Genomic DNA, 25189 nt, shown 5'->3' with positions numbered 1-25189 from the left:
AGCAGTGGAAAGTTTCTTTTTTGGGGGGTTGCTCTGAGGCTCACAACTGTAGGTGACAAGGTCTGTGCACTCATACCAGGACATTTGGCTGGTGTTGCTGGCTCTTCCAAGAACACCACGTTATGCCTTGGATGTGCTGCTGAGGTTTATTTTCATGAGGATGTGCTGATCAGATATGAAGGGGAGAACATTGCTCATAAATGAAAGGCAGCCTGCAGCCAAAATCCTAATGAGCCACAGCTGGCTGCTGGTCTGAAGGGTTGGTATGTGTACTAATTACATCATGATGAAGCATCCTCACTGACTTGTCACCACACTGCTTTCAGTACAGAGTGCGACTAGCCAAGTCTATATATAGGAAAAAATGAGTCTGTTAACAAACTAATTCATCACAATGAAGTCAATTGCAAAAATACAAATGGTTGTCACAAGCAGCAGTTGTCTCCCCCATGAGCTATGGCAGTGACACACAAAACAAGGTCCCCAGTGGTCCTGCTTCTGCCAGATGTGGTTAAGTGCCAGTTTGCTAACCAAACCTATCTTCCATCCTACCACAGCTTGTCACCTCCAAAGAGCTGGTCTTGCTGCTCCTCGTCTTCTTTTCTCAAACTCATGAAGGGCCTGAAATGCTTCATCTGTTAAAGGCTAAGAAAATGTAATGCAGAAATTCTGACCCTACAAAACTGGTAAATGGTGCCAGTTATAATGGAGCACCACCTTCTTCCTAGAAGAATATGTGCCTAGTAAATATCTGCTAGTAAATATCTGGTTTTAGTTATGCCTAGTTAATGTATGTTAAAATTTACAAGGGTTTAAGTGCTTCTCTTGCACTTACACAGGAGTAGGGAAGTGACTGTCCTCCTGTACTCAGCTCTGGTGAAGACACACCTTGAATACTGTATTCAGTTTTGGGCCCTTCACTACAAGAAGGACATCGAGGTGCTGGAGTATGTCCAAAGAACGGCAATGAAGCTGGTGAAGGGTCTAGAGATCAAGTTGGAATGCGGTTTTTTAGACTGGAGAAAAAGATGCTCAGGGGAGCATCTTTATTGATCTCTACAACTACCTTAAAATAGGTTGTGGCGAGGTGGAGATTGGTCTTGTCTCCCAAGCAACAAGCAATAGGACAAGATGAAATGGCCTCAAGTTGCACCAGGGGAGGTTTACGTTGGATACTAGGAAACATGGAAACATTTCTTCACAGAAAGGGTTGTGAGGCAATGGAACAGTCTGCCCAGGGGAGTGGTTGAGTCACCATCCCTGGAAGCATTCAGAAGATGTGTAGATGTGGTGCTTAGGGACATGATTTAGAGGTAGTCTTGGCAGTGCTAGGTTAATGGTTGGACTTGATGATCTTAGAGTTTTTTCCAACATAAATGATTCCATGATTCTACATCAAAAACTATCTGTTATCACCTTCTGCTCATCTGAATTTTCTACCCATCTCCTAGATCTCATCACTGGTATAAAGTATGGTCATCTTCCAAGAGTTGGCATGTGTTTGTGTGTCTCTGTGACAGGGGCCTTGGAGAAAGCATGATCAAAAAGAGCCTGTGTGTGTGTGATCTGCAGGGAATGAAGAAGGACAGGACAGAAGTAAGGCAACTGTGGCAACAGACACAATAGGCTAGCCTCTATATACACCCAGACAGCGTATGTTAACCTCTCTTACAGCCAGAATAATTTAAAAGCAGAAGTTCTCCATATGTCTATTATAAAAAAAGGCATTATTTCTCCTTTTCTTCCTGCAGGGAAATAGGGGGGTACAAGACAAAAGAAAATCTTGTGGACTAATATTTCAGAATCTCCACAAGTTCAGGCAGATATAGTTACATCAGTTAACCAATTGCATCCATTAAAACTGTTACACTAATTACAGCAGTACTTTCAAGACTTTTGGCAATGATAATGGGTAGGAATTTAAGAACATGAAGCGAGGTTTTAATATAATTTTCCAGGACCTCTGGTCCTATAAGTGGGCCTGTAATGCTTATTTTTCATATCCTGACTACAGAAAAGTTGGAAGTGGATAATAAATAAATAAATAAATAAATTAAATAAATAAGGTTAGAGAACGAGAACAAAGAAGAGCAAGGCTAATGGAGGTAGAAAATAGCAGTTACAAACTGAAGGACTAGAAACAGATAAAATTAAATGTATGAAGCAATTACACAGTACAGAGAAAAGTGCTGAGAGAAAAGCTACTGCTGCAAGAGTGGGGTGGAAGCCTGATTAGAAACAGAGGAGAAGATAAAGTAAGAAGGATAAAAAAGAATGAATGTTGGGAAAGAAGACATGTTGGGAAAACAAATGTGAAGAAGAAGGCCTCATTTATATGATATACCGAATGGACAACAAATATTCAACAGCAAAGTATTCTGCTATTTCATTAGGTCAGGAATGTACATGTAAGTGTGAAAATTAATTTACAACCACAAACAAAGGGTTTCCTGACAATTTGAATTTTTGAATTTGACATTTTACTGTCTACTTTGACTACCTTAAATTTAATAATAATAATAATAATAACATTTTTTCTTGGTTCTTTTTGAAGCTCTTTTTTTTTTTTTTTTTTTAATAAAGTTGCACCTACACATGTAAAGCTGTAATTGAATGTGGTTTTAAAGGTGTGGTATTACAGTTTGACCTCTCTATTAGATCTCTAAAACATTTCCATAAATCTACCATCAGCAGAAAAGTTACTTTTTAAGACTGGAAACAAGAGTCAAGCAATGGAAAGGTTTATTTTTCAAAAGTTTTTAAGACAAAAGTTCCTGGTACATCTCTCTGCCCTGAAGGGCAACTCCATGTTTACTCAGTAGGACAGTAACTGCTCTGGTTCCCATTTGAAATGTTTAAACTATTCTTAAAAGCAATTTCTATTTACTTATGTGAAACAGTTGATCACAGTTGAAACTGGTGAGGGTTTTGTCATTGCCCTCTGTGGATTTGGCCCTTGGAGTGGATACAAAGAACAAGGTGAGATTAACTCCCTTTAGACACGAGCTGAACCAAGCAGCCAAGCTCCAACAATTTCCAAGAAAAAAAAAAAAAAAGTGTTTACAGGTTTATCAGAAAAAGAAGGCAATTTGCTACTTCCTCAGTTCTTTCCCCATATTTCTAAAGATCTTCCTCTCAAATGTTGTTAATAGGCTTCAGTAACCTGTGCCTTTCCTGCTGTTCCAGAAATGTCACAGTAATTTGTTGGGCTGTCTCTCTGAACGTTCTGGCAGAAGGCGGGATTGGAGAGGTAGACAATAGCTATGAGAAGCCAAAGGTTAGACCAGAAAGCCTTAGCTGGCTCTATCAAGTAGAAGCAGAAGAGAAATGCAGCAGTCCAGCATTAGTTCTGCACTGCTGAGTACCACAGATGAGAATCCCTCTGAGCTCAGAGCTATGGTACTGTGGTACTTGAGACAGTGTTTTCTAAATGTATTTTATAATGCAGCAAAATGTAATCTGTTTAGTTTGGAAATGTAACTATAATGACTAATCTTCCAAGGAAATGTAATGATTTTTCTATCTTTGGAAACTTGTTTTCTGCTCCATTAAAGAGAGACATTTTTAAAGTTCTGCATGGTGTGTCTTGGGTTCTCACTTGCTATTTATTTATTTATTTATTTAAATACCTGTGTTGTGCCTCTTCAGAGTCTCTTTGTGTGCAAAGGAGTAATAGCAAATAATCTTACCAGACAAAGGATGTAGAGGTTTAGACAAGATCTCTTTGGGAGCTTAACTTATTGTCAGCAGCAGAAGCAACACAAACTGCAAAACCTCTTTTGTCAAAGAGAGGTTATCTGAAGGTCAATGGGTTTAGAAAAGAGCATGTCTCTCTCTTCTTCGTCTGCTTTCACATTCTGCTCTGACAAGTAGTGTGATAGATAGACGTTGGCTTCTTCAAGAAACACATCTATGATAAGGCATCTAGAGAAATCGGTGACACTTTATTTATTAATAAATCTGTAATTCAAGGAAAACCACATGCAGCTTTAGCTGCTCTAGGCTAGAAAGTGGCATGAAGAAAAATTAACATTTTGGTATGATGGAATGCATGAACCAAGTCAGATTCTCCCAGTGTACCACACATTGTAATGTGATCAGCTCATATTTCTGATAGAAATGATTCACTGAGCTTATTGCTCATAATGACATGAAAAAATAATTGAGAAATACTGTAAATTTCCAACTGATAAACCAGGATACTTAACTTAAAAAATGAAGATGACGAAATGTTTGGCTAATTATAAATCTTCCTGTTTGCACTTCTGAGAAATGATTTTGACTTTTAGTCCAGTCATATGGTATGATGATTACAATTTGAAACTACTATTAAGGTAAACTGATGCCAGCAGTATTTTCCTTAGCTTAGCCTTACTGCACTTAGGACTATGAAATTTCAAAATAAGTAACTTAATCTTGCTATCTCATGCTTTTGAGAACACTCCAGATACTTACAGAGTCTGATTAACTGACAATGACTAGATTTCTAGGAGGCATATAAGATCAGAATTTCCCACAATAATCAGCAGTCATATTGCTTTCTGCTGCGTGGTTCTCGCATTCACATTCCCACCATTCCTGTGGATAGACTTAGGTACTTGCAGAGTGACCTACTCAATGAGAAGATAGGAGAACTATGTCTTTAAGGAGACCAAGCTACCGAAATCCCAAAGTACGCACATTGTACTTAGCACTGCTTGCTTGATATGTGTTCTTGAGCAGGAACTTGAAATGGTGAGCAGCCCCAGAAAGCCATGAGGTGATCAAATAACCCCTCAGTGGCTGCGGGCAAGCGCTTGTGGGTAAAAGCCTCACTACAAAAACATGTGACTATTTTCTCATCTCTCCCCAAAGGCACCGTGGGTGGAGGGGCGGGAAGACCTGGCGTTGGTGCTCCTTGCTCTGTGCTCTCCCCATAGCAGGCGGTGGGAACTGCAGAGGCAGATGAGCGTGTGGAGCTGATGGGTGGTTCGGCAGCTGATCTGTCTCACAGACTTACAGCACAAGAAAAAGTCTAGGGGACAGTTTGCTCCCACGGAAAGACTACATGAACTGTGCTGAAGATCAATGCAAGTTTCACCTCAAAAAAGTTCTCAGTAAGGTTGGTTTTGCTTTAGCACATTCGACTCCTTCCTGTTCTTCACATGGACATCTGACAGCAGCCTGACTCTGTTTTCATGACACAGGTCACAGTACATGTCATACTGAGTCAAGTATAGCACATAGTACAAAAAATGGTCTTTCAGTTACTCTTCAAGAAGGTTATGTTTGTTGTGTGAGTTTCTCAGCTCTCATAGGAAATTGCTGGGGTTTTTTTTGTTTTTGTTTTTGTTTTTTTCTTTTTACAAGCACATCTGCTTAGCATCTGAATTTCTAAATAAATTAAAATTAAATAAAACACAGGATTAACCCATGAGAGACTGTAAATCTGTGGGTCCATAGGAATGTAATTTTGAGTGCTTCATCTGTTCTGCTCTACAACAAAGGCTTTCTGTACGGCTTTTCATATATGATCTGGAAGCACAGGAATGCATAACCAAGATCAGCATGAGCTGTAGCTTTATGCCTCTCTGTTGACTGTACTTGAGAACTGTTAGGTTTACAGAGACATTTACCTCCACCAGCTGAAGGGAATCGAAATGATCAGTGAGGAGGGATACCATAAGGAAAGTGTCAAATTACAGTTTTCTTTGGAGATAGATATACTGGTGATGAAACCACCCGGACTCTAGGCAAGAGTCTGCAGACAGGGCTAACACTGTTACTGCAGCTTGGAACACAATGCTTATGTGTCAGGACTGTGGCCATACAAACCCGAGAACACTCTTGGCCATGCCTCCAGGTGCCAAGGTGGATGCTCCCTGACCTTCTGTGGGGCTGAGCACCACCCAGCCCCAGGCCTGTCTCCCACACAGGTGCACAGCACACCCCAACCCTTCCTGGGCCTCTGGGCTCCCCTGGCAGAGAGCTGGTACATATACAGTGATTTTTAATCAAATGCATGGACCATAAAAACATTAAGCTACCTACTACATGACCTGTTCTTAAATATGAACTTTGTTTTATTTCTTGATGCAACAGTAATGTGTTTTCCATGTGGGTTTCTTTACCACTTCTACATTAGCCAAAGTTGCTGGTGAGCATATCAGGCTTCAGACACTAGCTGGTAAAAACCAAGGCAGCTTCACTTATACTGTGGTGTTGTTATGACAAGAAGAAATAATGCAAAGTTTGGGTCAAGGAATGAAGAAATAGCTGACAACGCACTAAAATGTAAGCACTTTTCAAAGTAGCACAGTTTAAACTTATTTTCCATGTGTTGCCAAGAGTCCGTGTTAACTCTTACCTTCCCAATAAAATGTGAAGAATATTTGATTCACCACTTTCTCCAGGTTTCCAGTTCTCACAGGGAATAACTACCACTGGTGTCTAAAGCCACCTTTCACACATGGCTGGGACTCAAACACATGGCATGCTTCGCTTACTTTTGATGCCAGCTCTGTTTTAAAACTTCATGACAACTCTAACATCAGCTGAATGGAGTAAAATAGCTGATGTGTTAGAGCAGACCGGGTAAAATCTCTCTCTTCCAACTGCAGCAACAGATTGAGCAAAGTTCTTGCTGAGGAGTGTCAGTGAAGATGAGGTTTCACATGCTCCTCTATCAAGTTTAATTTTGGATGACTAGCATCTCCATTGTAAAACAATGCATCTTAAAAAAGAACTGCTAAATCTCAGCTTATGTTTAGATTTGGAAAAACCCCAATGGGCATGTTACTCAATCCTCATGTCCAAGATCTGAATACAAGGCAAAACATTTTGAGGGTGAACAATTTCCCATTACTTTGCTCATTTATGTATGTGCACACATAGAATGAAGAAAGATTGAACTAATTTTTAAATTTTATTGCAGCCCTCTTAAAAACACAGCTATGCTGTAATAACATTATGTTTTTATTATTCATGAAACATTCAGTTTTCCAAGCAGGAAATTCTGACTCAAGAGCTCCTATTTTGATTTCTCTGTGTATTACTGCTACTTGTGTACACAGTGGTTTTAATTTTTATCTCAGAGGCTATGGTGACATTCCACAAACAAAACAAAGGACACATGCTTACCCATTTGCTTTACACTCTCATTTATAAAGTCCCCAAAACTCTGGAGGAGTCCCTCAGGACCTACCAGAAATGAGAAACATTCTGTTTTTCCAGATGGTCATGTAAAGGTTATTCCATATTCTTGGTTAATGCTCTGCAGATTCAACCACAAGAAGAGATGTCTCCAAGTTTCTAATCTTCTGTTAAACCCCAATGATTCTTTCCTGTATGGATAAGGCTACATACCACATGGGGATACAGCCCCTTCCACTCACTGTGCGTTCTGGGAACACACATCTGAACGGGCCCTAAGGTGGGGTTTTGGGCCAAGACCAGCCTCTGAGATGACGCTTGAGCCTGTGCCAGTGACTGCTGGGCACCCTCTTGCCCGCTACATGTACAGCTGGCCCGCTGTACTCCAGAGAAACATTCAGCCACCTTCACTATCCATTAGCATCCCTCTTTCATCCAGTTTTCCTTTTTCTTTCCTTTCTCCATGTCACTTAGATCTGGCTTCAACAGGGTATTTCCCTGAAGTCACCCAAGCTCTTTGGCCTCTGAGTGTTGAAGAAACTGCTATAAATGGCAGCCCAGCACTAACACAGGCTTGCTTTGCTTAAAAGGAGACATATGAGAAAGTATCGCTGCAGATGTTCTCACTGCTACCAGGAGACATCAGGACAAACTCTTCAAGATCATTGTCTAGCCTGGGTGAATCTGTCACCTTTAACTTTTTATATATACACATCTATTAAAAGACATTTGTCTTTGGAAAGATGTCCAGATCTCTGTCCAACAGCTGGCACTTTGCAGCAGCTGCCACCAGCTAAATCATTTTTAAATATTCCCATGCAGGACTGCTGCTTTGTTTGAACTCTTCAGCTGATTCAGCATTAGTGCTTTGGAGAGGCTGATTAATGGTTTGCTTATTTTACAGACTAACAATCCGCAAGCCAATTGCCGACTAATATTTCACTGATGAGCACAGGCTTGTTTCTGTGTTCCAGTAGCTTGCTGAGAAATTAAACTTCTACATTCCCAGACTATTCAAGTTTTGATAACAACTGCATGAAAAGAAGTGCTTATTATTGTCTTTAAACCTAGCACATAGCCTGTTTATTGACCACAGTTCATGAAGTTAACTGAAAAATCGCCTGGAATTTCATTTTAGGATGAAATTAATTTCTTCATGAAATTAACAAGAAATGAAATTCCTTCACTTAAGGATGAAAGAAATGCAGGGTAAAATAGAAGCAAAAGAAAATAAAATGAAAGAAAAAAAGTGATACATTGACTAATTGGTAAAAGCTGTTTTTGCAGTTGGCACAGCAAAATGTTAGTTTCCTAAGTAAATAATTTTATTCACTTCTTCTATTTCAGTTGTATTAAGTAGATCATTTTCTGTTTTCCAGATTTTTGAATTATGTTGCCTAGTGATGAATCCTTTGACGTACAAGTGCTGACTGACCTGGATGACAGAAGAAGACAGATTTAAAGTTCATTCTAAAGAAAGAGATAAAGACAATGTAAAAATAGAGAAGATTTGTTTTTTTCGTTCTCATCCCTTGCAGTGCTGAGAATAAGAGGTGTGTGCTTATGACAATAGCAGAGAGATCATTTCAAACAAAAACACACTTTGCTAAAATAATATGCTTTAATTCAATCAAAAACTTTTTTCTGAAGACTTTTTATCACCTCTTATTTCCTACAAATAATGTTTCAGGAGTCACCATACTTACATGTCACAATAGGAAAAAACATCACTCACAATTTTCCCTTTTTGCTTAATAAAGTGCATTAGATATCTCTGTGTGTTCTCTTTTTGCATGTTCACTTCATTTGATATTGTAAAATTATGTACTAGTCCAAGTGTTTTCAGGGTTTGCAGTAAATGTTTGACTTCCCTTCCCTTCCCTTCCCTTCCCTTCCCTTCCCTTCCCTTCCCTTCCCTTCCCTTCCCTTCCCTTCCCTTCCCTTCCCTTCCCTTCCCTTCCCTTCCCTTCCCTTCCCTTCCCTTCCCTTCCCTTCCCTTCCCTTCCCTTCCCTTCCCTTCCCTTCCCTTCCCTTCCCTTCCCTTCCCTTCCCTCCCCTTCCCTTCCCTTCCCTTCCCTCCCCTTCCCTTCCCTTCCTTTCCCTTCCCTTCCCTCCCCTCCCCTCCCCTCCCCTCCCCTCCCCTCCCCTCCCCTCCCCTCCCCTCCCCTCACAGAAGAATGATACCATATACATGGATCTGCTGTGCAGTCTCAGAAGAAAGACAACATTACAGTTTAATGTGATTTGCTTTCATTTAGAACTTCTTTTTCCAAATTATGACATAGGAAGGGATGCTTCTCTTTAATGTAGTTTAGCTAAAGCTGGTGAATTCAGTAATTCCATTCCATCCATTTCAGTGCTGAGCATTGGCACAGGTCTATGAGATGTTGACCACCGCCTGCTCTTTCAGTAAACTCCAGGGAACCAAAGATATTCAGCATTTTGCAGAAGCAGGCTCATTGCTACAGCAAGGCTAGGTCGGGCCCCACAGAGAAGACTAAGGAAATCTCAGTTATTTTATCTCAGTTATTTATCACCCTAGCCATAGAAGAATCATTGAGCCACTCAAAAGCTATTTGCCTGTAACAAAAATGCTCTCCATCATGCTCAAAACTAGCACACTGCAAAGGGCTGAGGTTAGAGCTGTTGACATGCAGAATACCTGATTTTTCACAGGGGAGTAATCTCTGTAGACTCTATGGTTCTAGTTCTCTTCTTCTTAGGGAGAAAGAGGTGATGACCTTGATTTTAAAAAGCTCACCTAAACTTCACATCTCCTAATTCCTAAGCACCCCTTATACGTAGTGATTCATACAGGTATAAATATAAAGCATCTTCGTATGATTCTTCCCCACTGCTTGGGATATACACTTCTGCTTGGACAAGCACAGTAATGTGCAAGATGTTCACTTTCACAGTTTCCAGGAATTACTCCAACTCTTTCCCTCCATTTAGCAGCCTGATGGCCTAGACCCTGTGTGAAATTCTTCACTTGCATGAGTCTAGATTTACCTGCGTGCGCGTGCAGCTCAGATAATGCAATCATGACCTAGCTCTGATTTCCTCAGGCCAGTAACTGATATGCTGAAATCTGAATATAATGAGAATCTGACATGAGAAGAGTGTCTGTGCAGCACTGTTTGGCATCTAAAGCTCAGAAAAACAATGTGTTGAATGGGTTAATTACAGCTGAAACCTGATTTATCAGAAAATTACACATGCACACACAGACACAGGCCAACAAAAGAAAAAAAGTCTGTCAAGTGGATTGATTTTCAAAGGTTGACAATTTCTAGTAATTCAGCTTCTCTTAAGTGTGAGAAAACCAGAAACTGGGGGAAAGGGGGGCATCAAACACTTTTGAAACTGTTAGCCTACAGTTCCCAGAGAAACAGATTCAGTTATCAGTTGTCATCTGTACAACCCCACCACCACCACAGCTCTTAAGAAGCAAGCAAGTTAGTAATAAATCCTGTATTCTAAACAGGAAATGATTCCTCAGCTAAGGATGTCTAAAAAGGAAACAAGCCCCTGTCTTTCAGATGACACGTAGCAAATGACTGTGATCCTCAGCACTAACCCCTTGAGAAGTTTTATGGCTCAATTCTGCTGACTTATTGCTGTTACCAGATATATTGGGACGGGGCAGGTTTTGAAGTTAAGGTTATACAAGGGAGATGGAGACACAACTGTTTGTTTAGGTTTGGCCTCTGGGGTGTGAAGGGAAGCACTGGGGGCACTGACCTTGTTGCTTCAGAGATTTTTTTGCCTCGCTGATGTTACTGGCAGCAGACTGCATGCCTCTCTCTGCTCCTGATAGACTGAGGGACAGCTGCCCAGCCATATGGGGCAAAGGCGATGACTACTCTTAGGTCAACAAACAGTGAAACAACTTATAGAGGACTCCTTCCTCTCTCTTTTGTTCCCTTCTGAAATATTCTTGCTTTCCTAGCATACAGATTACAGGAAAACCAAAAAGACGTATGGATACTGTCAGTAGAATAAATGGATACCGACAGTGAAGGGCAAGCTAGGAAAAAGAGACAATCATTTGATTACGTGATGAATAATGTTTCTGTGACTGAAATGTTGTCAATTAGAAAGAAGGCCAGAGCTGGGGTGGAGCACTGTAATTACCTTGCTTGTAAATAATGGTGGCGAAAATAGTCTTGAAACTAAGCACCTTGTCTTTAACAGAAAAGAGAGTGGGGGGCGAGGTGGTGGGGAAAAAGCAACCCCACCAGCACAAAACATGCCTCATGGTTACTGCCAGCTACCATACTTACACATGCTTTAGGGATGTAGCGTTTCTGGTAGTCTGTGTATGTTTTTTTTTTGTTGTTTTGGTTTGCCTTTTTTTTTTTTTTTTCCTATAATTGACACAAGTTTGGGGCTGTTGAGGGCCTTGCTTGTTTCTGTCTAGTTTCTTGGGCATGTTCACAGTAGTTCAGAGGTACTTAAAAGATTCGTGATGTTGGCAAGTGCATTGCTTGTTGTTATTTCATCTTTTAATGGAGTTAAATGAGTGTGAAAGAAGCAAAAGTGTGATGAGACCCCAGCCTAGAGGGCTGTGCTTTCTACCTGGCCAAGCATAGTGTTCTCTAGAGCAGTCCCCAGCTTCCTCCATCTCCCCCTCTACATCTTCATGCTCCTACAGAAGCAGGTTAAGCAAATGGAGATGCTCTGCCTTGCCTCATTGCAGGAGCCAGGACCTTCTGCCACAAATCCAGTCCTTTCCCACTGCCTTATGTACAAAACCTGTGGGGATCAGTGCTTTAAGTCTGTTAAATCTGTTAATCTGCAGGGATGGGGATTTTTTCTGTTTACATTGTTCGCCTTGAGGGATGAAGGTCAGTCTTACTTTGGCTCTATACAATGGGAAATAAATTCTTTTGAACTCGTTTAGGGCTGATCCTCTCTTAAGGACTTGCCAGTTACCCTTGCACTTAGGTGATATTATTATGCCAAACCTACGCGTCACCTTCTGAATCTTTTCCTCAGTGACAGATTACAGGTAAAATCTTAAAGGTGTGCATGTGTCTTCAAATGGTTTGGTCATATTATGTAAATTTAAAATATAGATTATAAAAAATTAGCAAGAGCCAATTAGTATAAAATATCCTACTTACGTTCAAATACTTTAAGGCATTATATCTTTAGTTGGTAAAATGTGAGTTGTTTTTTTAAGGAAGCATAATTCTCACTTTAAAAACAAAATGAAAAACAAACAAACAACCCCCCCTAAGAACTGTTTTCAAGAACCACAAAATACCAGCTTCAAAATGCTTCTTTAACCAGTTGGGAAGGTCTTAGAACAAATCGCATCACAACCTAGCAAATCAAAGCCAGAAGTAAGACACAGATCTTTTTGATGCTGATTAACAATGAGAACAAATTACCAAGAGAAGTGATGGGCTTTACATTTCTGGGAGTTCTCAGTCAAAATTGCATTTGACCTAAAAGACATGCTACAACTGAATAAAAGCTGAAGAAAAGAGTCAATGAAATGGCACAGCCTGTGTTAGAAAGGAGGTCAGCCTAATGGTTCCTAGTGGCCTGGAAATCTGTAGTGGGGTGCAATATTAAAAGATGCTAGTTTTATTAAAATGCCTTATTACCAAAACTGCTTCAGCCAGTGACACGACTGTCCTAGCATCTTCTGCAGACAACAAAATTTTATAGTATAGAATCTTCCCTGAAATTTATCAGCAGCCGTCCTTCACTGTTTTTTGCTTTCAATCCTTCTACTTTCCATTTGCCTCTTTTATCTTACTGCATTGTTACTTGCTGTTAAACTTCAGGAAATTTCGATGGTTTTTTTCTGATGTTTCTCCATGTTTAAGATTTGTTAGATGCAAAGTTTTTATTGAGCCCATCTGAGAAAGACAGGCTAAGAGCAAAATTCAAATCCTAGATTTTGATTACTTTTTCTAATTAGGTAGTATGCAGAGTTTGGGAACGTTACTAGTAATCTTTCCTTTCCTTTGTGATGACAATATTTCAGCAGTGGCAATAAAATTTTCTGAGCTTAGTAGACTTTTATCTGAAACCGCTAAGTCCATTGCATTACTCATATGCGAATAAAAAAAAATAAAAATAAAAAATAAAAAAAAAGCACAGACAATTCCCTGGGTCTAAACCATATGTGTAGACAACAACATGAGGAATGAATGAAAAAACATTTCAGAAGGGATTCCTTTTCATTCATTTTCCAATACTGCTTCTTTCTTTCATTCTTCAAAATACTCTATAAACTCCTGAGTAAACTCTGACCATTGCTACTCACAATGCTTGTATCTCATCTCATCTTGTGGGAAAATCATTTGTGGTTTTAAGTCTGAGTATAAACTTTCTGACGTGTTTACAAGCTGACGTTTTTTAAACAGCACACATACACATCAACTGCTTTCTGCTTCACCACTTCACTCTGACAATCCTGAAACACCCAAACTGCAGCTGATCAAAGCCTGTGACAAAGCTCTGCGTGGAAGTAGGTGAGAAAGATAGAGACAACTACTACAGCTGTATGGAACTGTAGAAACAGCTGTATCCCTCTGAAATTTCCTCTGCTTTTAATTTTAACATCAATTTTTTCAAGCAAGCTTGGAATTGTTTAACATGGCTTGCAAAACTTTTAATCTGAAATTCAAATTCATTACCTGCATTTGGATTTCATTACAGACATGACCTGGAGCCATGGCTTGTACATTTTCCTAATTACATAAATCAGTCGAATGAGCTTCTACAATATACATTTCCCGACAGCACCATGAGAACCTCACTGTTTCTCATGAAGTCAGTTGAGACAAAACACAACAGCTTTTGAGGAATACTGAGGAAGGAGAAAAGAGATACAATACAGAAATTAATAAATGGCTTAATGAAGGCATAGCAAGAAATTCATCACTTTTCCTTGTAATGCCAGCATGGGTAAGGTAGTTACCCTATGAACATAATTGAATAAACTGCAGAATGGTAAGAAAGAGTGTAATTTTCACAGTGCAAACTAAATTAATGAGCTCCGTTTATGAAAGGATCACTGAAATGAAGGGAAAAACAGGATGCAAAACTAGAACTGCACAATCGTAGCACAAGCTAGGGGAAAAAAAAGAAAAAAAAAAGGTTTTGGAGAGAACAGAAGCTCTCCCAGTCAGCCAGACAGGAACTCCTGAAACTACAGGGCATTTTAGCATGGCACTAACTTACAAGTTAAATCGTGGGTTGGTGATTTCCAGACTTTTATTGTAGTTTGCAATTTTCATTTCCAAGTCTGAAATGTAGTTCAGAACGCAGTGAAAATATTTGTATGTCCTTTGATACATCCCAGCACCTGCCAGCTCCTGCCTTGGATCCCTACTGCACAATCTCTCTTCTTCTGAAGGAAATGATGATAGCTACTCCAAGAAACAAGACCACTGCTGAAAACCAGCATGACATTGGTTATATTGCTATGAGGTCTGCATATTCATTTGGACAGCTAAATTCCTTACCAATAAATGAATTAAATATCAGCAGACTGTTTAGCAAAGTCGATCAGAAGCCCAAACCTATGGAAGGAGAGACATGAAGGAAAAAAAACATGTTTTACAAAGCCAAGAACATCTGCATGACCTGTCCTTATCAGAGGTCTCTATCAGTCTCAGAGTTGTACTTAAATATATGTGCTCTCAGCACAGACAAGCAAATGCCTCTGCTCTGGACAGGCATGCAGACAGGATGGCTACACCCTGGCCAACCACATCTGCTCTGCTCAGTGTCAGGAGAGCTCATTCCTCAATACTGGCTCCTTTCTTTCACCTGCTGAAGCCCAAGAGATTCTCTTCATGGGAATGTTTGCCTAATTCCTAGCCCAGAACACAAAGTTTAAGGATCAGGAAGGAAAAAAAAAAAAAAAAAATACAATAAAAATAAAATAAAATAAAATAAAATAAAATAAAATAAAATAAAATGTAACTTTTGTGTGCCTGGTTAGATATGCTGTTTAGACTGATGTTTTCAGGGTATTTTAGGCATGAGGGAAATGATTCTGACCCCTTACTAGTAAATGTCTCCTCTCAGTGCAGGAGCTAGCTGCAGAGAGAGGCTGCCACAGGTAGGTGGTGGCTGTGCAGACACTGTGTTTCAGAATTCCTCAACCTTGTATTTTCTCCACATGATGTTCTTCTTCTTGTGGAAGCAGAAACAACAATGAGCAATGCTGGTTTTGCACAAGCACAACTAACTTCTGTGATATCTATCTATCTTAGAGCAGTTTTTGAATACAAGGCTGATGGTGACTCAGTCCCGGCAGCTGACGTTAACTACTGATAACCTTACATTGGAAGCAGGGCTCCCTAACACATGTAGAACCACAAAACCAGAAGTGAAAACAGAAGTGGTATTGCTGAAAGAATGTTTTAGGGACTGCTAGAAGTGAACTGATTCTCTCCCACAAACAAGTGAAAGGGGTGCAATAAATAATTCAATACTTTCAGATTGTGCTTCCTAGAAATTAGAGTTTACAAATGTTAACTTGTGCAGGTTATCTAAAATCGTAGAACCTTAGTATCATGGAATCATGGAATGACTCCAAACAGAATGGTTTGTGTTGGAAAAGGCCTTAAAGATCATCTAGTTCCAACCTCTCTGCCAAAGACCGGGACACCTCCCTTTAAAACAGGTTGCTCAAAGCCCCATACAACCTGGCCTTGAAGATGACTGGCCTTGAAACCAGAATGACTGATCACTTTGCAAATAGTGCATATCTGCTAGCATTACTTTGGGGAAATGGCTACAAGTTACACTTATGAATTCAAGTTACTATAAAAATGGCGGAGCACCTATTTTTCATAAATATTTGCACAACAGTCAATATTCAAAGACTAATTTTCCTCACTAATATATCTATAATTGAAATGTGTTAACCATTTAAACATCTTTTAAACAGATATCTTTAACTAGAAGGTGGCAGCTAAGTATAACAAAAAGCAGGAGATCCCATTAGTGGCTAAATGTAATATACCTTAAGGGTAGAAATATATTTCATCAAGTACACACTTTAATTGCCATAACTGTAAATTCCAGATGCCAAATAGGTATGACTTTCTACTGAATTCTCCTAAAATTTGTTGTAAGAGATGAGTAAATAAAAACACAATAGATACTTCATCAATAGATATTTTTTTAAAATTCATCAATAGATAATTCATCAGTATATCCTGTAGTTTCTGTGTGTAGCTTCTGTGTTTTGCTCTTAGTCATCTTGTATCATGCTCTTATGGAAACCACCTTTAAGTTTGGACCTCTAGTCTCCCCACTAGTTTGCTAACTTATCTCTCTTTCCTTTTTTTGTACAGTCACAGTCACACTGAATGGATGTACAGTAACACCAGGGTTTGAATAGAGAAGTTGACCTTCTTTAGGAACCAAAACAGGCAAATGAGTTGACCCATTCCCAATCCACTACTATTGAAAGAGACATGAAATATTTTTCAGTGAGGATATCTTTGCTATAAGTATTTTAAACTTTCTTTTCTTAAACTTTCTTTAACCCACCAGTGGAAAGGGGCAGGCTCCTCGACTTTCAGCTGTTAAGGTAAATCTGCCTTTTAGATGGCATGGAAAGGCTCCTGGAAACCATGAGATCTCCTGCTGATGTGCCACAACAAGCAGTGTGCTCAAGGCTGCTGCTCTTCCATTTTATCTGCCCTGAAGTCCCTTCATGGATTGCACGTGGGATGTTTGAATTTAAGTCTTCAGATTTAAGTATATAAGAGCACAAGATCCATCTGCCCTATTTGCCAGAGTAGCTCATCCTTAATGAGACAGTATTTTCCAAGCCAATGTCATTCTACATCTGTTTCCTGTTTTACTCAGGCTTTGTAAGATTACAGTCTCCTGAATAGAGTCAGTCCCTCCATTTTCTTATTTTGATGGTTGTTGCAAAACCTTCATCTTTGAAGTGACAATGTTCACAGAGATACACCAGTGTGCTGTGCTTGATCTTTTTATAGGGAATGTCAACTTTAAAGCCATGGTAGTTAAAGTTGTGCTCATCTTATGCCTTTAGACTACTGAAATATCATTAGATAAAAAAGAGTGGACTCACAAATGTATTTTATCTCCTGGACTATTCCATCATGGCAAATAAAAATAAAATACCTTTTTTTTTTTTTTTTTAACCTAAATGTTGTAAATATTAAAGGCTTTACCTTTGACATATTTTGAAGCTTGGCTTTCTCTTCCCCTTCCAAGTTCTCCATTTTCTTTGGGCTTTAGAAGATGCTGCACTCTGGTCTCCACCCAGCTTTTCTTCTACCTCTACTGAGCAGCAGAAACTTGAAGGTTTTCCCTCAGGCACTGTGTTACAGAAAAAGTGATGGAGGATTTCTGATTGTTCTGTTCCATTTCAGAGGCGGTTTGAAGAAGGCACCTCTTGCTTCATATGTGAATAAATAAAGTGCATTTATAGAATCATAGAATCATTAAGGTTGGAAAAGACCTTCAAGATCATCTGGTCCAACCATCCCCCTACCACCACTATCACCCACTAAACCATGTCCCTAAGCACCACGTCCAACCTTTCATTAAACACCTCCAGGGACATTGACTCTATCACCTTCCTGAGCAACCAGCTCAATGCCTAACTACTTTTTCTGAGAAGAAATTTGTCCTGATTTCCAACCTGAAAGAAGACCTCAGGATTTCCATTTATATATGGTTTAGTTTGTGGGGTGAAATTTCAAGGCATGTGGAGGGGATCATGCAGGAGACGAAGGGGGCTTGCAGCCTGCAGCCAGATCCAGAGGGAGATCCAGATCTTGTGGTGACAATCACAGCCAGCTCAGAGGGAATGCTCCAAATTCCTTACTTCCACTTCTAAACTTAGGCAAACCAGGAAGGTACGTGCAACACTTGCAACACAGAAGGAGTAAAAAATGAAACACATTTAACAGTGCAAGCAAACAAATTAATTTGTATAACAACAAGAAGTTAAATTCATGCTTGTCTGAACTTTTTGATGTCATTTAGCTCAGTTTGCAGATCAGAGGCTGAGGTTTTCACTTTCAGATTACATTTGGTCTTGACAGTAAACCTACATCCTTTTTTCACCTGTCAGAAGCAGCGCGTGCTCTGTGGTCAGCAGTGATGGCACGGGTCAGTGGCAGTTCACGAGGCGGACTAGAGGCCGTCTCTTGGATGACTGCTGCAGGTAGCAGGTAGCAATTTTTGTCCACAGATGTTCATAGATGGAACAGAGCAATGAGGAGAATACACAAGGGACAAAAGGAAGCCACATTTGTGCAGCTGCTTCCAAGGATGGTAACGGACAGGCCTGTAGGCCCCAGAAACCTGTGGCTTCACTGCTTCAGAGACTACTTAGCAAACAGAAAGGATGGAAGATTTGGGCTCTGTGACGTGGTGTCCTGGAGCGAAACCCAGCTATGTCACACACACTTCAGCTTTGCAACATTTTTATTTCAATTTATTTTTTTATCACCCAGTTCTTTTGTGTTTGCACTTGTATAGCTATGCATGCTGAAAAATAGTTGGAGAGTCAAGGGCTTGCCTTTGCTGTCTGTATGTTAAAATCTATTCGCTTTTGGTCTTCTGGATTTATAGCATGCTTCAGAGGGGGTATTAAAACCCAATAGAAATGTTTTTTTTTACTTCCAAACTGTAGGCTTCCCATTTGATATTTCTTTTTAAGTTAAAGAGAAGTATTGTCTCAATCTGTTGTTGAATCTACTTTTAAAATTAGAATAATGTTAGAAAAAGTTGATGGGCTGCAGTTGTACAGTATTATTCATTACTTTCCAAAAGTCTATATTGTATTGTACACTATTAGAAAAAATAGTGATCATTTAGAAACAACAGTGATCATTTTTCTTTCTTTCTTTCTTTCTTTCTTTCTTTCTTTCTTTCTTTCTTTCTTTCTTTCTTTTTCTTTCTTTCTTTCTTTCTTTCTTTCTTTCTTTTTCTTTCTCTTTCTTTCTTTCTTTCTTTCCTTTCTTTCTCTTTCTTTTTTCTTTCTTTCTTCCTTCCTTCCTTCCTTCCTTTCTTCCTTTCTTCCCCTTTCTCTTTCTCTCTTTCTCCCTCCCTCCCTCCCTCCTTTTGTTCCTTCCTTCCTTCCTTCCTTCCTTCCTTCCTTCCTTCCTTCCTTCCTTCCTTCCTCCCTTCCTTCCTTCCCTCCTTCCCTCCTTCCCTCCTTCCTTCCTTCCTTCCTTTTTCATTTTGTTTTGGTTTTTACTTTTTTGTTTCCTTGTTTGTTTGTTTGTTTACTTTTTGGCTCATTTTCTACTAGTCTAAGCATTCCTCATTATATGTTGAAGAGAAAATAACAGGTCTTTTCTTGTATTATTAAAAATGTCCTAGGTCCTAGGCCTTTGTGTAACCTGCACTAAGGCTTAAAGTCAATACAGAATTTCCTTTTCTAGAGTACTTTACTAGAACCACTGAAAACTGCCACAGACTCAATACTCCCAGTAGTGCACATGAGAGGCTCTGTGGATTCAGGCTCTGTGAGGCCATGTATGAAAAACACCATCTGCTCATCATTCCCTCCCCAAACCAGGAAATTCAGTGCTGCAGCAAATACTGTTCATTCTTCAGGTGCAGGAAGGTGTGCTGGGAAAAGAATAAGATCACATGTAAAAACAGACAAACAAAAAGAAAACAATTGCAGTCAGACACTTTCTGAACCTTTGGTGTCTGCATTACTTAGGAAAAGCAATGCAGGCTGCTGCAAAGCTTATGAGGAGCTGTTATATAGGAAAAGATTTCACACTGCTAAAACTGAAAGAAACACTAGAAATCAGCCTATTTCTACTTTATACCGTGGTGGTGGTGGCAGCCACCTCTTTAGCTGGTGACCAGGGACACCTTTTGCAAAAGGGAAAGGTACTTAACCCCAGTCAGAGCAGCCCTAGAAAACAACTCCTGTTTCCTCAATGGATGCATCATTATAAAAAGTGTGTCAGGGCTTTGCTTGCTGGGGTCTTTCTTCATCAGTCTGACAATGTCCGTTAGCAACTATTATATTCTCAGAGGCTTCTAAAAGTATCAGCCATCTACAGCTCATTTATGCTGTTCACTAAATGCTGAGAAAGCTTCTGTTATGATTAAAATCCCTGCCACTAAAGGAGCAGTGGCGGAGCTCTCTGCTGACCTCACACTCATAATGAGGTTTTAGTCCTTTGTTTCTCACATTTAGGAAGTTAAGTCTTCTCACTGGGTCACCGCCTAAGTAAACTTGTTTTGTTGTTTTGTTTGATACTGAGTTTAATTTATTGTGTATTTCATTAAGCTGATTCAGCTTTTACCTAGACTATGTACTATTTGAGGAAAAAAGCCCTTATGACCATAAATAAATAAACAAATAGAATAATGTCCTAAGGATCCCTTGTATTGCCAAATTCTTGCCAAATGACAAAAATTGCAGTAGCCATTTTTTCTGGAATTGGTCTTTTTTTTTTTTTTTCCAGCAACACTCTAGATAAATTTATTTAATACATAACATAGTGCTGTAGTACTTTGGATGGGATTAATGTACTTCAGGTCTTGTGCTTCAATTCAGTTTTGCATACAGACTAAACAAATAGATCTCGTCTTCTGTGTAGCATGCCTATTTATTCTGATATTTTTTCTTGGCATATTTCATACAAATGTGTGTTCTAAAGTACAGAGATATTCGGATCTGGATTCATAATGGAGGTTTACCTTACTGAAGAAGACAACTATTAGCAACATCCAGATTTCCTGCATTGCAGTTTTGTTTCAGCAGGAAACAAACAAACAAAAAGGGAAAAAAAAAAAAAGAAAAAAAAAGCTCTCAAGGATTTATCACTCATTCATCATCAATGTTTTTTACAGTGCTATTTTAAGGACCCCATGAAACCCAATGTCGTTGACACCTTTCCAAGAGATGCAGTGGCTGGAGAGAGGCAGCCAAGGAGGCAGGGAGGCACTTTTGCTGTTCCAGGGCATAGCTGATGAGAGGCAAGGTCTAGAGACCTGCTGTACCAGCTACGCACCCAGAAACACCGCTGTCAAGTGTGCCACCTTGATCTGACACTTCCACGCCACCAGAAGCACTCCTTGTTCAGCAGATATTTCCTTTGCTTTCTCTAAGGCATTCCAGCTGTTATGTGCAGCTCTCATGCTATTGAAAAGCATAACGACCCTGTTTTTATACAGCAGCTTGCACTTCCCACCACACAATCCAGAGCTGTGCTAGCATTGCAGGGGGAAATTTCCAAGACCCATCAAGCAAATGGTTGGACCTTGATTGGACAACAGGGCAGCTCTGGCTCCATCCTTTTCTCCGCTGTCACTTCAGTTCCCACTAGCCCTACCTGCAAGCTTTATTTAAAAGCTGGTGTTAAACATGGCTGGGTAGTGGCCCAACCCTTTTGCTATCTCGCTATTATCATTCTTAAGCTGTAAGGTATTTTACCTTGAACAAAGAGCCAGGTTTAATTGGGTATACAGAACATGCATTCCTAGTGGAGCATGGCTGGATTTTGTTGTGATAACACCCCAAATTAAAATTGACGAGCATTCAGCTTCAGAACTGCTCAAGTCAGCTGTGCTCACTGCTAGCAGATTAGACGTTTACCAGAGCATAGGAGGGGAAAGCTTCCAGAAAAAAAAAAAAAAAAAAAAGGGGGAGAAAAAAAAAAAGAAAAAAAAGATACATGTAGGAAAGACTAAAGATAATATCTACAGGCAGTGCTGGTGCTTGGGAATGGCAGTGGGAGACCAACAGTAAGCAATTGGATTTCACGCATGCATGGCAACTCCTCTCATGTTTTAAAGGATCAGATGAGACAGAGGCAGTAGAAGCTGAAATGTAGGCATGACACCTGGTCACTCTGCGTGGCCTAGTTTTCTTTGCTGATAGCTTTATTACCATTTTACTGTCTACCTGAATTATCTCATGCCAATTTTCCAGCTCAGGTGCAGGAATATATATATCTTTTAAATAAAAATTTTCTTCAAAGTAGTTTAATTGTTTGTCAAAGAAAAGTTAGAGACTGCAGCCATTGCATCAGGAACATACTTGTGCCATTTTCAGGAAAAGCACTGCCAGTGTTTCTCTGTGCAATCAACTGTTGCACAGTTGGTGTTTGTATATGAAGTGGGGAACTCTCCAAGCTTCCAAAGTACATCCCCACACTACAAATGCCTTCCTCTTTCCTAGGATACCCAGAAGCTTCTGGGTCTTTCCCATACACTTTAGGGGTGCAGGAATCACATTTACATTGTCCTTGGATGATCACCAACTCAGAGGGAACTCAGCCATGTAGCATGTCATACAGAGAAGAAATTAAGAACCGTGGAATTAAACTAAGGTAAGAAACATGCCCTCACAAGGAATAACTTCATGAAAGTAAGCCTTCTAAGGCTACCAGAAGATACCTGAGATTTCCAAGCACTGAATAGCACATGTGATCTTGCAGTGAGGAGGAAAATAGAAGTTCAAGTGAAATTTTATGTATTTTCCACTTCTAAAATGTATATTCCAATCCCATACAAAAACTATGGGAAAACTGAGTTTGAGAGTAAATGTCAACAGTATAAGGTAACATAGGGAAAGGCTGGCAGACTTATTACAGAGCAAAAAATTTGAGCCCATAAAATTCGTACAATAACTCTTACATGTAGTGTAGGTAACTCATATGGTTATGATTTATCAATTTTGTCCTCCATAACTCTAAACAAGATTAAACATTTTTAAATACATATTCCTCCCTGCCTCTGCACTAGTGCCTAAAGCAAAATGGAAGTTGTGTGAATAACCCAGATGTTTCATAGTTTCATGGAAAAAAACACCCCCCTCCAAAACAAAACAAAACAAAACAAAAAAGAAAAAAAGAAATCATATTTAAATCTGAACTTCTCAGCTTTGCTGTGTTTTGTCCACTTAGCAAAAATGTAGTTTATATGTCAGAACAGAACTTCAAAGCAATTTATTCTTTCAGTCTCTAGTCCTGTGAGGCTCTAAGATGGGTTGGAGTACCTTGCAAACCTCATGATACACATCCATACCACTACAGGGTGTTACTGTTGTAAGGAAGCCCTAGGTTTTTGGTTTCTGACCAATGGAGTTCATTCTGAATAAAGGAATACTGCATTTCCTAAAATAATTATGTTTCTTAATGTCTTTCTTAAGGATCTTACACACTCCTTAGCACAACTGGCCTCAGTGGAACTGTTTGAGGAAAAGAGATGTTTTCACTGTTTGCAGAAAATAAAGGAACTGGCTTGGACAAGACCAGGAATTAAGTTTGTAGTTGAAGCAGGAATTGAGCACAGCTCTCAGAATCCGAGACTTAATCATTAGTTTCATGGTAACTTTAACTCCATATATTTCTGGATTTTGTGTAACTTAAAGGAAAAAATAAATGCATACACTGAGTACTTTGATTCTCAGAGGGCAGCTTAAGATTTGTCATACATCAAGAACCACATGCTCCTGAAGTAAAATAAAAACTTAACTGCTCATGTAACAAAGTACAGACAAAACCTGTGTAATGCAAACAAAAGAAAACATTAAAAAATTTACATGTACAACAAAAGAGTGCTATTTTGTTCCTTTGGGGTGAGAAAGAAAAAGGCACAATTACACTTTTTTGGAACATCTGTTTTTGTAGTGCTTTATAATTTTGTGTCTTCAGAAACTTCTGAAAGTTCGTGTGAACTTCATGCTGTAAAATACCACACCACCAGAGTGGCACACTCATGCTGCTGAAGATACATTGATTTAGATGTTCCAGATGTTGACTCTGTGGAAACATGGCAATGGTTTATTTTGAAGATAGGGGGAAAATAAATAAATAAATAAACAAATAGACCCTCTTACTTTCTCATAAAATCCAGCTTGGGTGTAACTTTAGATTTCAGATCAGCTCAGGAATGTTTTAAAGCTTCTTTATTGCCAATTATTTTACATAAGGGTAAGGGACATGTCCTTCTACACCTCATAAATTTGACATACTGTAGTTTGAAATCTCATTAGCCTTCCACATTGCCAGATGCAGCATACAAATGTTAAGGATCTTGTGGACGTGTTTTTATATTGTTACTCTCTACCAGGGCTATTTTTGCAAGCATGTGTTTTGCATTTGTCCTTTCCATGAACTCTTCATTTTGTCTAGTAGCTATATTAAAATATTTTGCCATAAAGCTAGTTTTTTAACTACTTTTGGGTTCTTGGAATAATTGGTGCATGCTCAGAAAAGTTGTATACACAATTTTGTCCTCTGGAAGTATATTAAATACCCATAAATTATACTGAAGTGTCTTGTGGAAGAATGTCTGCTATTCTTCTGCAAAATCTTAATCTACCTCTTTATACGTTGGTAACATATGATATTTTAAAAGCCATGTAAAGTTAAAGCTTTGGCTTAACTTGAAAATGCAAATTAAATTATATCTTATCCTTAATCCAATGGATGTGTGTACACTGTCCAAAATGAGATCCTGTAATTACCTACTAGCACTGCTCCATGAATGCAAGCTGTCAGCCTATCTGGTGTATATGGTATCTACACTCTGTCTGCTCTGCAGCTTCTATTTTGGATTGGGTTGGCAAAAGTGAAATCTAGCCCCTGTACATTTAGAAGAGGACCTACATGGAGAAAGTTATTTTTGCATATACAATATCTAACTTACAAACTTGAACACATAAGCTGTGTTTATGCTTTACTGTCATGAACACATATATATTGTTTTTTTTAATGCATATTTTCAAATAAAATATGAATTTTAACTCCCTGCAGTTAGCCTATAGATTTTTCTCCACCACAAGCATTTAAAAACCAAGTAAATTAGACAGAATTTTCTGCTGTGTTCTGGTTAATGTGGATACTGGATCGATTTGATATTGAAAGCTGAGAGACAGAAATGTCGATATGTCTTCTAATAGTGGTCTCCATGTCAGATAAGGTAAGCCATTTATAGTAAAAACAAAAACTAACAAAAAACCATACTATTCACCTCAGGGAAAAAATTTGCTTGAGCTTTGACAGATGAGAGACCTTGAGAAATACCAATACATGATCATCACAACAACCTT

The sequence above is a fragment of the Cygnus atratus genome, chromosome Z, assembly GCF_013377495.2.
Source record: "Cygnus atratus isolate AKBS03 ecotype Queensland, Australia chromosome Z, CAtr_DNAZoo_HiC_assembly, whole genome shotgun sequence".
In the NCBI taxonomy this organism is placed as follows: domain Eukaryota; kingdom Metazoa; phylum Chordata; class Aves; order Anseriformes; family Anatidae; genus Cygnus; species Cygnus atratus.
This window is presented reverse-complemented; position numbering follows the sequence as displayed.